Source organism: Microchirus variegatus (genome assembly GCF_963457635.1).
Source record: "Microchirus variegatus genome assembly, chromosome: 1".
NCBI classification, from domain to species: domain Eukaryota; kingdom Metazoa; phylum Chordata; class Actinopteri; order Pleuronectiformes; family Soleidae; genus Microchirus; species Microchirus variegatus.
The window spans coordinates 45,045,295-45,058,950 of NC_139802.1; positions in this window are offsets into that span (position 1 = coordinate 45,045,295).

Here is a 13,656-nt window from a genome sequence, read left to right on the forward strand (position 1 = left end):
CATGTTCCCTCCGCTCGGTTATTTGCGGTTTTTTTCTGCTTTTTGTCGCGTTTCCTGTTTTCTAATTATCATAAATCGGAGCGAGGTTTTTTTTTTTTTTGCGCTCGCACGACGTTTTAACTGCGATGAAATACAGCCGTGGGGAATAAAAACTGACAAACGGGCGAGAACCGGACCGGAGTTTTTACGCGACAGCGAGGGTTTATTTATGCAAATATTGTGTTTTGTAACAAATGGAATCCCTGCAAGTGCTTTAAACTTAACCATAAACAGATAAATATGATATGGTTTATGATGTTGTGAGCAGAAAATGCATCTTCAAAACACGAATACACGACTTTTAAGCTTAATTTAACTTTCTTGTTTTCTTTTCCCGGCCTTTTAAATTGGATCTTTTTCTTTTTCTTTTAAAAACCAGAGAGTGAAAACATTCAAACACTCTATTTTCTTCCTACAAAAGAAACCAATACAGATTATCTACAAAAAAAAAAATCACTTTTTATCCATATTTTTTAAGAGTTGTGAGATTAAAATAAATTGCAGTTCACGCACAAAGGCGGAAAAATGGATAATTAGCACCATGTTTGCAGGGAAAAGCAGAAAAGTTTGTGTAATTGAATTTTAGAGGAATTTTGTTATTTTTTACGAAACCAAAGACGCAAACAAATGTAAAAACTGCTCTGAAAATGTTCAAAAAACACAATAAGAATAATTTCTTTCCTATAAAAACATAGACTGTTTTATAACACAATTCATCTTTTGTTGCTAAAATAACCAGGGTTTTGTACGGTGGCCCTGAGGTGCAAAACACAAACGCAAATCACAAAACGCAAATCACAAAACACAAATCAAAAACACAAATGCAAATCAAAAACACAAAAACATTAACTCAAGACGGAAACACAAATGCAGAAAACACAAATATTAACTCACAACGGAAACACAAATCACACAACACAAACACAAAAGCAGAAAACACGAAAACATTAACTCACAACGCAAACACAAAAGCAGAAAACACGAAAATCATTAACTCGCAAACGCAAACACAAAAGCAGAAAACCCGAAAACATCAACTCACAACGCAAACACAAATGCAGAAAACACGAAAACATTAACTCACAACGCAAACACAAATGCAGAAAACACGAAAACATTAACTCACAACGCAAACACAAAAGCAGAAAACACGAAAACATTAACTCACAACGCAAACACAAAAGCAGAAAACACGAAAACATCAACTCACAACGCAAACACAAAAGCAGAAAACACGAAAACATCAACTCACAACGCAAACACAAATGCAGAAAACACGAAAACATTAACTCACAACGCAAACACAAAAGCAGAAAAGACGAAAACATTAACTCACAACGCAAACACAAATGCAGAAAACACAAAAACATTAACTCACAGCGCAAACACAAATGCAGAAAACATGAAAACATCAACTCGCAACGCAAACACAAAAGCAGAAAACAAAACATTAACTCACAACGCAAACACAAAAGAAGAAAATGAAAATATTAACTCACAACCGAAACGCAAATCATAAGACGCAAACAAAAATGCAGACAACACAACGGAAATGCATGTAAAAACGGACGTTGTTGTTTTTTGATTTGCGTCGTGTTTTGTGATTTGCGTTTTGTGTTTTGCACCACAGGGCCACCGTAGTTTTGTGATAATTTGTGTATTAGCTTAGTGTTAGCTTCAGCTCGTTAAGAACAAATGCAGATTTTAATTTTATTGTATTATTTTTCCATTTATTTGAATAACCTAAATACACGTATGTTTCATTAATTCATTCATTGTATGTATTTACACTATAACACTTGTGTATTCCGTCTGTTTCTGTGACTGTTTTACCGTTTAAACTCAATATCCTCGTGCACTTTGAGCTGCGCTTCATGTGCGACAGGTGCCGTATAAATAAAAATCTCATTATAGATATGTGAGCGTAAGCGTGTTCACGGCCCCGAGTGGAAAATAATAACTTATGTTCCAGATATGAAGCGTTACAGCTCTGTGGTCTCTGAAGACAAACCTTAAACACAGTTTTTAATGATTGTTTTTATAGCACGCACTTTATTGTGATTGACACCTTGTGTGTGTGTGTGTGTGTGTGTGTGTGTGTGTGTGTGTGTGTGTGTGTGTGTGTGTGTGTGTTGTTTTTATTGCTTTTATTGTAATATGAGGACATTCATATATGGACGACATGAGGACAGTAACGTGTCCCAAAGTTTATATTAGAATAAATAAATCATAAATCATGTCATTTATACATACAATATAAAGTTATTGGCAGTGTTGCACTTAGATTAATCACTGACTAAATTATTTTAATTTAACATGATTTTATGTTATACATAGATACTGTACATACAAATATATAGTTATACACTGTAAAAAAAATAAAAAAAATAAATTTCAAGGCAACTTGATGCAATTAATTTTTGAGTTTACAACCCAACAAATAATTGCGAGTTTTTAAAAAAGTATTTATTAATATAATTTTTTCGCTATTATTCGTTGGGGTGTAAACTCAAAAATTGATTGCATCAAGTTGCCTTGGAATTTTCAGTTTTCTCAAAAAACATTTTTTACAGTGTATATGTATATACATAGGCATGTAACATATATATATATATATATATATATATTATATTAGTGCTGGGCGCATTAACGCACAACGCGTTTCCATGACGACTGACCGGAAAAAGACGCGCGTGACGTCATGTTTACGTAACTCCCGATTTATTAAGTAATTACGTAATGAAGAAGTTTAAAAACAGACGCACACATGCGCAGTACGCCAGTACGCTAACGTTATTTGTTAGCGCTGCTCGTTTCCTTTAAAGCGGAACTAGACCGGAAGTTCCTATTATCGCTGTTTTTTAGTGTGTATCTGCGTCATTACCTTGTTTACGAAGCCCTGACGGTTCGAAACAAACAGTTCAGCCACTGCTGAGAACGCTGTGTTTTATTGTAATCTCGGGGCTCAACGAGATCACTTAAAATCTTGTAATAGTTACGTAAGCAGCGGTTCTCCTGAACAACCGATCGTCCTGCTCCGGGCACTAGTCCGGGCACATCCGGTTGCGTACATTGAACCGCAGAAGAAGAATAACATCCGTTGTGGAGGTGTTAGACTCTGGGTCTGACTCCGGGTCAAAGGTCGTCAAAGGGACTGCGGCGGGGAGTCGTGAAGAAGCTATTTTTAAACACTGTTAAAACAATGTTTTGATAATGAGGAGCAGTGCATCCACCGTTCCAGAGGGGGGCGCTGTGCTTCTGAGAGCGGATGTGCTGGATAGTACTGGCCAATCACAAGACTCTGTCTTCTGGGGGTGAAAGTTCACTCTGCAATCTCGCAACAGAAAAACACCGTCAGAAAAGAGAGATTTCTATCGGCTAGTTTACAGCAACTAGGAGGTTTTTGAGCATAAAAACAAGTTAATGTATGTAAGTAGACCTCCATAACTAACATATATGTGCAACAGGACCACTCTATGTGAGCTTTAATAAACAGACCGCTCCGGTTCCACTATAGGCTAACGCTAACGGCGCTAAAAGGAGCTAACGCAGCTAACGGAGCTAACCGGTAAACGGTGCCCGGACTCAGGTGTCGCGGCACAAAAACATGACGTCACACGCGTCTTTTTTCCGGGCAGAACGCGCATTAACTTGCGCTAACATGTGTAAACGTGTGTTAACGTGCATTACCATGCTACCGTGCTTAAACCTACCGGCACTAATATGTATATATATAGATATGTATATATGTATATATATAAATACTGTAAAGTGCTCCCATGAGACATTACAGAGACTGAGAGTGATTTGATCCACACACACACACACACACACACACACACACATCAGTAATTGTTTTCCCTGCAGTCTTTATTGGTCTCTGTGTGTCTCCACCGTCTCGCTGATGAATCACTGACTCACTCGTTCATCACGGCGCTCACATGTTTAACTGCAGCTTCGATCTGATTAATTAGAAATCATCTGATCCTATTATCGTCCTCATCCCAGACACAGTTTGAGAACAAACGTTATCCGTCACAATATTTAATGACCTGCATTTGCAGAAGTCATTAGCGTTGTTATTAGACCTGCTGTGCTGACGTGTTAGCACGCCGCGGCTAATGTCTCGCTCTGTGTGTGTGTGTGTGTGTGTGTGTGCAATCCTTTAGCTTTTGAAAGCTTTTCTAGGGTTAATGAGTTTACATTAAAGTTAGCTTAAGGGGGATTAGGGGTACCCATTTAGTTGTGATGGTTGACACATGAAGAACATCAACTTCCACATGAAGAAGAAACATCTACTTCCACGAGTAGAAGAAACATCTTCATCCACATGTAGAAGAAACTTCTACTTAAGAAACCTCATCTTACACGTGTAGAAGAAACATCTACTTCCTCGTGTAGAAGAAACGTCTACTTCCATGTGTAGAAGAAACATCTACTTCCACGTGTAGAAGAAACATCTACTTCCAAGTGTAGAAGAAACTTCTACTCAAGAAACGTCTTCTTCCACGTGTAAAAGAAACATCTACTTCCATGTGTAGACGAAACATCTACTTCCACGTGTAGAAGAAACATCTACTTCCACGTGTAGAAGAAACATCTACTCAAGAAACGTCTACTTCCACGTGTAGAAAAAACATCTACTTCCATATGAAGAAGAAATGTCTTCTTCCACATGTAGAAGAAATCTCTACTTCCACATGAAGAAGAAACATCTGCATCCACAAAAAGAAGAAACATCTACTTCCACATGAAGAAGAAACGTCTTCTTCCACATGTAGAAGAAACATCTACTTCCTCGTGTAGAAGAAACATCTACTTCAATGCGTAGAAGAAACATCTACTTCCACTTGTAGAAAAAACATCTACTTCCACGCGTAGAAGAAACATCTACTTCCACGTGTAGAAGAAACATCTACTTCCACGCGTAGAAGAAACATCTACTTCCACGTGTAGAAGAAACATCTACTTCCACGTGTAGAAGAAACATCTACTTCCACTTGTAGAAGAAACATCTACTTCCACGTGTAGAAGAAACATCTACTTCCACTTGTAGAAGAAACATCTACTTCCACGCGTAGAAGAAACATCTACTTCCACGTGTAGAAGAAACATCTACTTCCACGCGTAGAAGAAACATCTACTTCCACGTGTAGAAGAAACATCTACTTCCACGTGTAGAAGAAACATCTACTTCCACGTGTAGAAGAAACATCTACTCAAGAAACGTCTACTTCCACGTGTAGAAAAAACATCTACTTCCATATGAAGAAGAAATGTCTTCTTCCACATGTAGAAGAAATCTCTACTTCCACATGAAGAAGAAACATCTGCATCCACAAAAAGAAGAAACATCTACTTCCACATGAAGAAGAAACGTCTTCTTCCACATGTAGAAGAAACATCTACTTCAATGCGTAGAAGAAACATCTACTTCCACTTGTAGAAAAAACATCTACTTCCACGTGTAGAAGAAACATCTACTTCCAGGTCTAGAAGAAACATCTACTTCCTCGTGTAGAAGAAACATCTACTTCCTGGTGTAGAAGAAACATCTACTTCCACGTGTAGAAGAAACATCTACTTCCACGTGTAGAAGAAACATCTACTTCCACGTGTAGAAGAAACATCTACTTCCACGCGTAGAAGAAACGTCTTCTTCCAGGTGTAGAAGAAACATCTACCTCCTTGTCTAGAAGAAACATCTACTTCCACGTGTAGAAGAAACTTCAACATGAAGAAGAAACATCTACATCCACATATAGAAGAAACATCTACTTCCACATGAAGAAGAAACGTCTTCATCCACATGTAGAAGAAACTTCTACTTTAGAAACGTCTTCTTCCACATGAAGAAGAAACGTCTTCATCCACATGTAGAAGAAACTTCTACTTTAGAAACGTCTTCTTCCACATGAAGAAGAAACGTTGACTTCCAGGTGTAGAAGAAACGTCTTCTCCCACATGCAGAATAAACATCTACTTCCTCGTGAAGAAGAAACATCTACTTCCAGGTGTAAAAGAAACATCTACTTCCTCGTGAAGAAGAAACATCTACTTCCTAGTGTAGAAGAAACATCTACTTCCAGGTGTAGAAGAAACATCTACTTCCTGGTGTAGAAGAAACATCTACTTCCTGGTGTAGAAGAAACATCTACTTCCTGGTGTAGAAGGCCCACATGCCTGAGATGCAGTGTTCTGGCTAACGTGATGTCACCTCCTCTCGCGTCACGAGGACGTCTCACAGAGCACATTCCTGACGTCCAGCTCTCCTCAGAAGCTGGACCTCATTAGCAGCGACCTCTCAGTGCATAGCCCTTAATTCCACATGAGCGCGACGGCCTTTAGCGCAGCGAGGGGGGGTCAAAGGTCGCGCCCTGGCTAGCCTCAGCTCCGTGAGACGACGCTGGTTACTTTTTTTTTTATTTCCTGGTGATTGAAGTCAAAGCTGCGTCTCGTCTGTTGTGTTGACACAACCCTAACACTCTGCTCTGTGCTCTCATTAACCCACATTACTGTTCTCACCACAGGAACAACCCTGATGGACTCTGTGATCGACTGCTTTTCCTTTGCCCCTCCTCTCACAGTCAATAACAACAGCCATGTGCACATGTGTACGGTGTAAACAGGAAGCAGTTTTTCTTCTTCAGGTGAGATATACTTTAAAAACATTTAAAACATGCATTAACTCACAGAAAGTTAGCTGCTAGCTTTAGAAAGAACAAGTGAAGAAAACAACAAAGAAGAAGAAGATGGTTGAGTCGTTAGCTTGTTTGTAGTTAGCTGGTTCAAATATTTCTTCAGTTTTAGCTACAGAGAGTTAGCTGCTAGCTTCAGAGAGAACCATAAGTGAAAAAACAACAACAACGAAGAAGATGGTTGAGCAGTTAGCTTGTTTGTAGTTAGCTTGTTCAAACGTTTCTTCAGTCTTAGCTACAGAAAGTCAGCTGCTAGTTTCATAAAGAACTACCTGTGGAAAAAAACAACAAAGAAGAAGATGGTTGAGTCGTTAGCCTGTATGTAGTTAGCTTGTTCAAACATTTATTCAGTTTTAGCTACAGAAACTTAGCTGTTAGCCTCAGAAAGAACTACATGTGAAAAAACAACAAAGAAGAAGAAGATGGTTGAACCGTTAGCTTGTTAGTAGTTAGCTTGTTCAAACGTTTCTTCAGTTTTAGCTACAGAAAGTCAGCTGCTAGCTTCAGAAAGAACCACAAATGAAAAACAACAATTATAAAAAGATCGTTATCTTGTTCAAAAATTTCCTCACTCATTCATTGTGTGTTTTTATCTCTTCTGGACAGGAACAGAGTACATGGTGTATGAGCACAAAGGCTACTTAGCCATCCAGCTAGCTGAAGGTAAGTAAGCATTTGCCCGTACTTGGGCATTTTTAGCTCTTAAGCAAACTGTGTCTCACTTGTATCACCTGTGTTTTTCAGTTCTTTGACTTACACTGGGGTTGGACATTGTTTTTGCTAACATTTAGCATCAAAATGCAAACAAAGGTTAATTTCTGTCAAATTTGGTTCACAATTGCGTAAAATAGAACACAATAGTTTTTTTCAATACCAATTTTATTAAGTCACTTAGATAACAAAAACAAAAAAACATTATATATTATAGTAGAATTCTTTAATTTTAGCTTTAGTCTTTAGGTATAAACCACACATTGTAGATACCTGCTATAAAAAATATGTAGTATCTGATGATTTGCATATAGTTTTTTTTTTGTGTGTTTTAAAAAAAAAATGCATTTAAAAAATAAATAAATAAATAACATTTTAGGACTCGTAAATGTGTTAATGTTTATGTATGTATGACCCCTAAGTTGGAAAAAGCTAATATCTGTCAAATATGGTTCACAAATTTGTTAAAATTCACAAAAACAAAAATTTTAAGTCACTTTTACTAAAACCAAAAAAATAACATTTGTCGGTAGCAATTGTCTCTTTTTATTTCATGTGATGCAAATGAAAATAGTACAAATCCAGTAGTAACTATATAACCTGTAGGTACTGATGTTATAAAGCTAGCAATTTTAGCTAAAGCTAGTTTCCGACTCCTGTCCGCGGTTTTGAACGAAGAAAAACAAAGAAACGAAAAACCGTTTGACGATAAAAACAGACTCGATCTTATGTGTGTGTGTGTGTGTTTGTGTTTTAGTGTGTGTGTGTGTGTGTGTGTGTTATCTGTGAGCCCACAGTGACTGAGAGCAGTGTATCATCAGCGTATCTGTTGACCCTGATGGATCGCCGAGGGCGACAGAGTAAACAGTGCGGGGCGCGATCTGTTGCGCAGAGTTCACGCTCTCTGATTTATCACCTGAAATGATGAATCACCTCCTCTTCCTCCGTGGAGGAGGAGGTGGAGGAGGTCACTGCCAGATCCTCTTCACTGAGTGACCAGCATCTGTAGATTCAGCTGTGGCCTCCACGACCTGCAGCCTCTCTGCCACTCACATGCTCCTCCTTCACCGGCTGTCAGTCACCTCCTCATCATTCTTCATCTCCCACCTCCTCCTCCTCCTCCTCCTCTTAGCCTACGTTGCCATTACCATCTGTCCGACGCTTTTTCATTCTCGTGTTCCTCGTCCTGCTCTCACTCTGACGCGTCTTTGTCCTCCTGCTTTTACTTCGCCTTCATTTTCTGTCTCCAGTTTCTCAAAAGTGTCTTTGGCCTCCATCTCCGGGAGCTTCTCCTCTTTCACCGTTTAACCTCCTCCTCCTCCTCCTCCTCCTCCTCCTCTTTCTTTCTTTGCTCTTTATTTCCTCATCTTCTCTCACCAGAATCTGCCACTGGCGTCTCATCTTCGTCCTTCTGAAAGCAATCTCCGTATATTTGTACTTTGTACAAACAAAAACATCCAAACTTATAAACATCAATAACAAGTTTTGGCTCCTCATCAGTCAATCAATCGTTGAAATTGCCTATTTGTTGGTTTTTGTCGGTTCCCAAACACACTGTAAAAAAAAAAAGTTGCGAAAACTCGAAGCTTCAAGGCAACGTGATGCAATCAATTTTTGAGTTCACACCAAACAACATATCTGGAGTAAAAAAAAAAAAAAAAAAAAAGTTACATTATTTTGTTAGACAAAATTCTCTTTTCAAACAGTTTGGCTAACTAACTAGCTAACTAACTATTTTTGAATTTTGAGTTGGCACAACTCTAATTTACAAGTTTGTCTAACAAAATAATATTAGTTGACGGATTTAAAAAAAATAAAAAAACTTAAGATCTCGTGTTGGCCTGTAAAAAATTGATTGCATCAAATTTGCCTTGAATTGTTTTTTTTACAGTGTGTTTGGGAACCAACAAAAACCAACAAATAGGCAATTTCAATGATTGATCGAGTTAAATGTGTCAACCTCAAAAGCCAAAACTTGTTATTGATGTTTATAAGTTTGGCTGTTTTTGTTTGTACAAAGTCAAATATACAGAGATTGCTTTTTGAGTTTTCTTTTTACAGTGCACTGGATCTGGACTTGAGATTTTTTGTGTGTCCTCAAAACAAATTTGCGTAATTTTACCAACTTTTTTAGACAGGATTGATGTATCTTTCTTTGCAATAACATGCAGATTTAATTAATTTAGCAAACATCTCTTGGAAATTACTCATTTAATAATTCGTAAATGATAGAAAAGTGAGTGAGCGATGTCCTCGATAATAAAAACAGTTTGCGTAATTAAAGCAACAATTCGTGTACGTGTAGAACAAATGGGTTTCTGGTTCGGATTGCGTAACTACACGAAAGAGTGCATATATATCGCCACCTAGTGAACCGGAGGTTCATTAAATAATTTGATTCAGCGATCCAGACAAACAATATATTCAACAGGAAGTAGCCTGTTTCTACAGGAAGTAGCTGCATTTATCAGTCTGGTACGTATTGCGTAATTACACACCTAATACTAAGCTGCTGGAAGAGTGAATATATTGCCACCTAGTGAACCGGAGGTGAACACAGTCCATTATATCTTTTAGGGTCCCACATATAAGTTGTATTTTTTTTTTATTTCTGGTTGCTTCATCCCCTGCTTTTTCAAAAGTGGTGTTTTCTTGGTTCTGGGTTCAACAATATACGGACCCCGAAGCTTCAAACCCGGGGCTAACAAACGAGCTAGCATAGCGCTAAATTCCGGATCACAGTGTGGACCAGGTCTGACACACAAAGACGAACAACCATCCACTCTCACATTCACGCTAATGCTAATGGTCCACTGAAACGTTGTATGTTTTTGTACTGTGGGAAGAAACATGCTAACAGCTACACCTTCTTACTTTGATGCAACAGTGCTAGCCACTATTCCACCGTCAGACACTTACTTACTGTAACTCAGTCATATTGAAAAAGGTGGCCGTATAAAAAACCTCATCAGCCAAAGTGACTTTTAAAATGTCAGCCTTCACTCGCTAACGCTAACGCTAGCACGCTGCATTGTTTAAGTGTCGCTCAGCCGTTGACACAGAGTGTGGGACAAGACAAACTGTCAACTTTTGTCGTTGTGCCCATTATCGGTTGTGATGGAGTCTGTAATAAAACACCGCTGACATGTTTTGACGGCTCTATTTATCGCAGCCTGTAAATCAAACACTCGACCGGTCGGTCAACGGCTGCGAGAGGAAAACCAACGTTTACCAGGTGCTTCGGTAGATTAGAATGATTAAAATGTATTTGTATTTTTGTCCTTGACGTCGCGATAGGAAGAAAAACAATGTCGATATTTCCTGGAGAAAATTATCGTAATACGGAGACCGTCGACCGACTGTAAAATCACACGACGCGAGTTTGGATCGCTAAGTAATTAACGGCGATATGTGTAAGGAATGTGTAATATGTACGTGTTGTTAAATTGAAAATACAGCATTCAGGGATTACAATACAGAGATTACAGTGTATTTACTACGTAAATGTTCATTTCTGGGCCGGGAAACTGGGTTTAGGTCGTTAGCTAGCCACATACATTCTAGAAAAATACATGTTTTAATGTGTTATTGTCTCAAAATGTCCTAAATGTTCTATATCACTAAAACAATTACTTCTGAAAACTCCTGAGTATAGCATATACCTCCTGTTACACTGCCGCCTAGAGGTTTGTCATGGTCGTGACAGCACTCGGTATCAGCGTATCTTTGCGCGATCGTGGCCTAGCGCTGAAGCTAGTTAGCTACTTCATTTGGTACCACTTAAAATAATCCAGTTAATCAAAAACTAATCTCGCTTGCTTCACTTAGCAAATGAAGTAATATATTTAGTCGTTTTCCAATGAGTGTTAGCGGTTAGCGATTCCACAACTCGCAGAATTACGCAAACACGACGGCTTCAGCTCCCAAACTTGATATTTATCGTGTGTAACATTTTACGTTAGCGTTTTATCTTTAAATATATCTTTAAATATCAAATATGTTCAATATTTATGTAAATTATGACTTAATTGCCAGGCTGAAACGCTGGCGACCAAATTCTACAATGCTAGAATGAGTATTTGTTTAATTGCGATAACAATTTTCAACACTAAACATTAATGTTTTACATATTTGACATAAAATATCACCTTCAATAACGTTATTTATTCCCAAAATTAGGTAATAACACAGTAATCTCAATGTTTTTACCCCTCGTTTTAAAGATCCAGGGCTGAAATGATAGATTATATTCTGATGGAATGTTACGATGAAATTATCGATCAATAACGGCAACAGGAACCGGCGTACTGTGTCTTTAATTTGCTTAAATTTGGGATATTTTTAGCCTTCTAAATGTAATTTTATTGATTTTTTTCTTTGTGTAATTATCAGTTTTTTCTCATTTTCGCTGTGTTGGTGTGTGTGTGTGTGTGTGTGTGTGTGTGTGTGTGTGTGTGTGTGTGTGTGTGTCATCAGAGCCTATCATTCGATTACAGCTCACAGTGTAATGTGATCATGTGTCCGTGAGCTCAGCGACTGAACACAAACCTCGCTCTGTCACCGCGTTACCTGTTGTTGTGTCTGGGGTATTTTTGTGTGTGTTTTCCCAGACTAATTATTACCCCGTGGCTTTTGCATCACTCTGGCTCTTTTACGCCAGAAACATCCCATAACGAACAGTTTAAATCCAGATCCAGCGCGTTAAGATTCCACCGGAGCGTCAACAGAAAGGTTTTCCTGGCCCTACTGGTTCTACGGACACACAGTTTCAGACATTTCTGCGGTTTCTATCTGTTTATATTGTTGGGTGTAGGTTACATAGGTGGCTACACTTCAACAACGAAAACAAATAGTCACCGGAAAATATGTCAGAATCCAGTTTGGTCGCACGGTACGTCAACTCGATTTAGTCAAAGACGGGGGTTTTTTTTAGTCGTCCGTCAGTGATCGGCTGTGGTGGAGTGGACGGACGCGGGGGTTCCCACGTCCACCTTGTTTGACATCCAATTCAAGGACTTTTCCAGGTCCGATTCGCTCAAATTCAAGGACTGGAATGTGTTAACACAGCTTCAGATGGGAGGACAACTCGTAAGAGGAAGTAGCATGTTGTTTGACAGGATGTAGCATGTTGTTGGACAGGAAGTAGCATGTTGTTGGACAGGAAGTAGCATGTTGTTGGACAGGAAGTAGCATGTTGTTTGATAGACAGTAGCATGTTGTTTGACACAAAGTAGCATGTTGTTGGACAGGATGTAGCATGTTGTTTGACACGAAGTAGCATGTTGTTTGACATGAAGTAGCATTTTGTTGGACAGGAAGTAGCATGTTGTTTGATAGACAGTAGCATGTTTTTGGACAGGAAGTAGCATGTTGTTGGACAGGATGTAGCATGTTGTTTGACACAAAGTAGCATGTTTTTTGATAGACAGTATCATGTTGTTTGACACGAAGTAGCATGTTGTTGGAAAGGATGTAGCATGTTGTTTGACAGGAAGTAGCATGTTGTTTGACACAAAGTAGCATGTTGTTTGACACAAAGTAGCATGTTGTTTGATAGACAGTAGCATGTTGTTTGACACGAAGTAGCATGTTGTTGGACAGGATGTAGCATGTTGTTTGACAGTAAGTAGCATGTTGTTTGATAGACAGAAGCATGTTGTTTGACACGAAGCAGCATGCTGTTGGACAGGAAATAGCCGCCGCACTTTACGCAGCTTAAAGGCGCACTTTAGTCGTTAAGTCGCAAGCTCTTACGAAATATACTCGTAATACCTTGTCTTCGTCCATGATGGCGTTGGCATCTTGGTCAAAGTCAGTCTTTGTCACTTTGTCTTTGAGAGACGGCGTTTTTGGAATCATGTGGTAATTTCTCTGGCTCTTGTTTTAGCTTTACTCGCTCATTGTTCTGCGCGGTATCTCACGTCAACTTTTATCGATTTAAGGGATTGTCCTTGCGACCTTGGTCAAAGTCAGTCTTGGACAATTGTCTTTGGTGAGACAGAGATCTCGGAATCACGTCGTCATAATTTCTCTGGTTCTTGCTTTAGCTGAAATCCTTTCCTCACATGAATTCCGAGCCTCAGCTTCATCGTTCTCAGACTGACGTTAGCAGCTGATACAGATTTTCTCGACCTCAATCAAGTGAAAAAAGAAAAGAAAAAAAAAAGATCAATACTTTTCATTTTTAACACCGAGTCAATATCGAGCG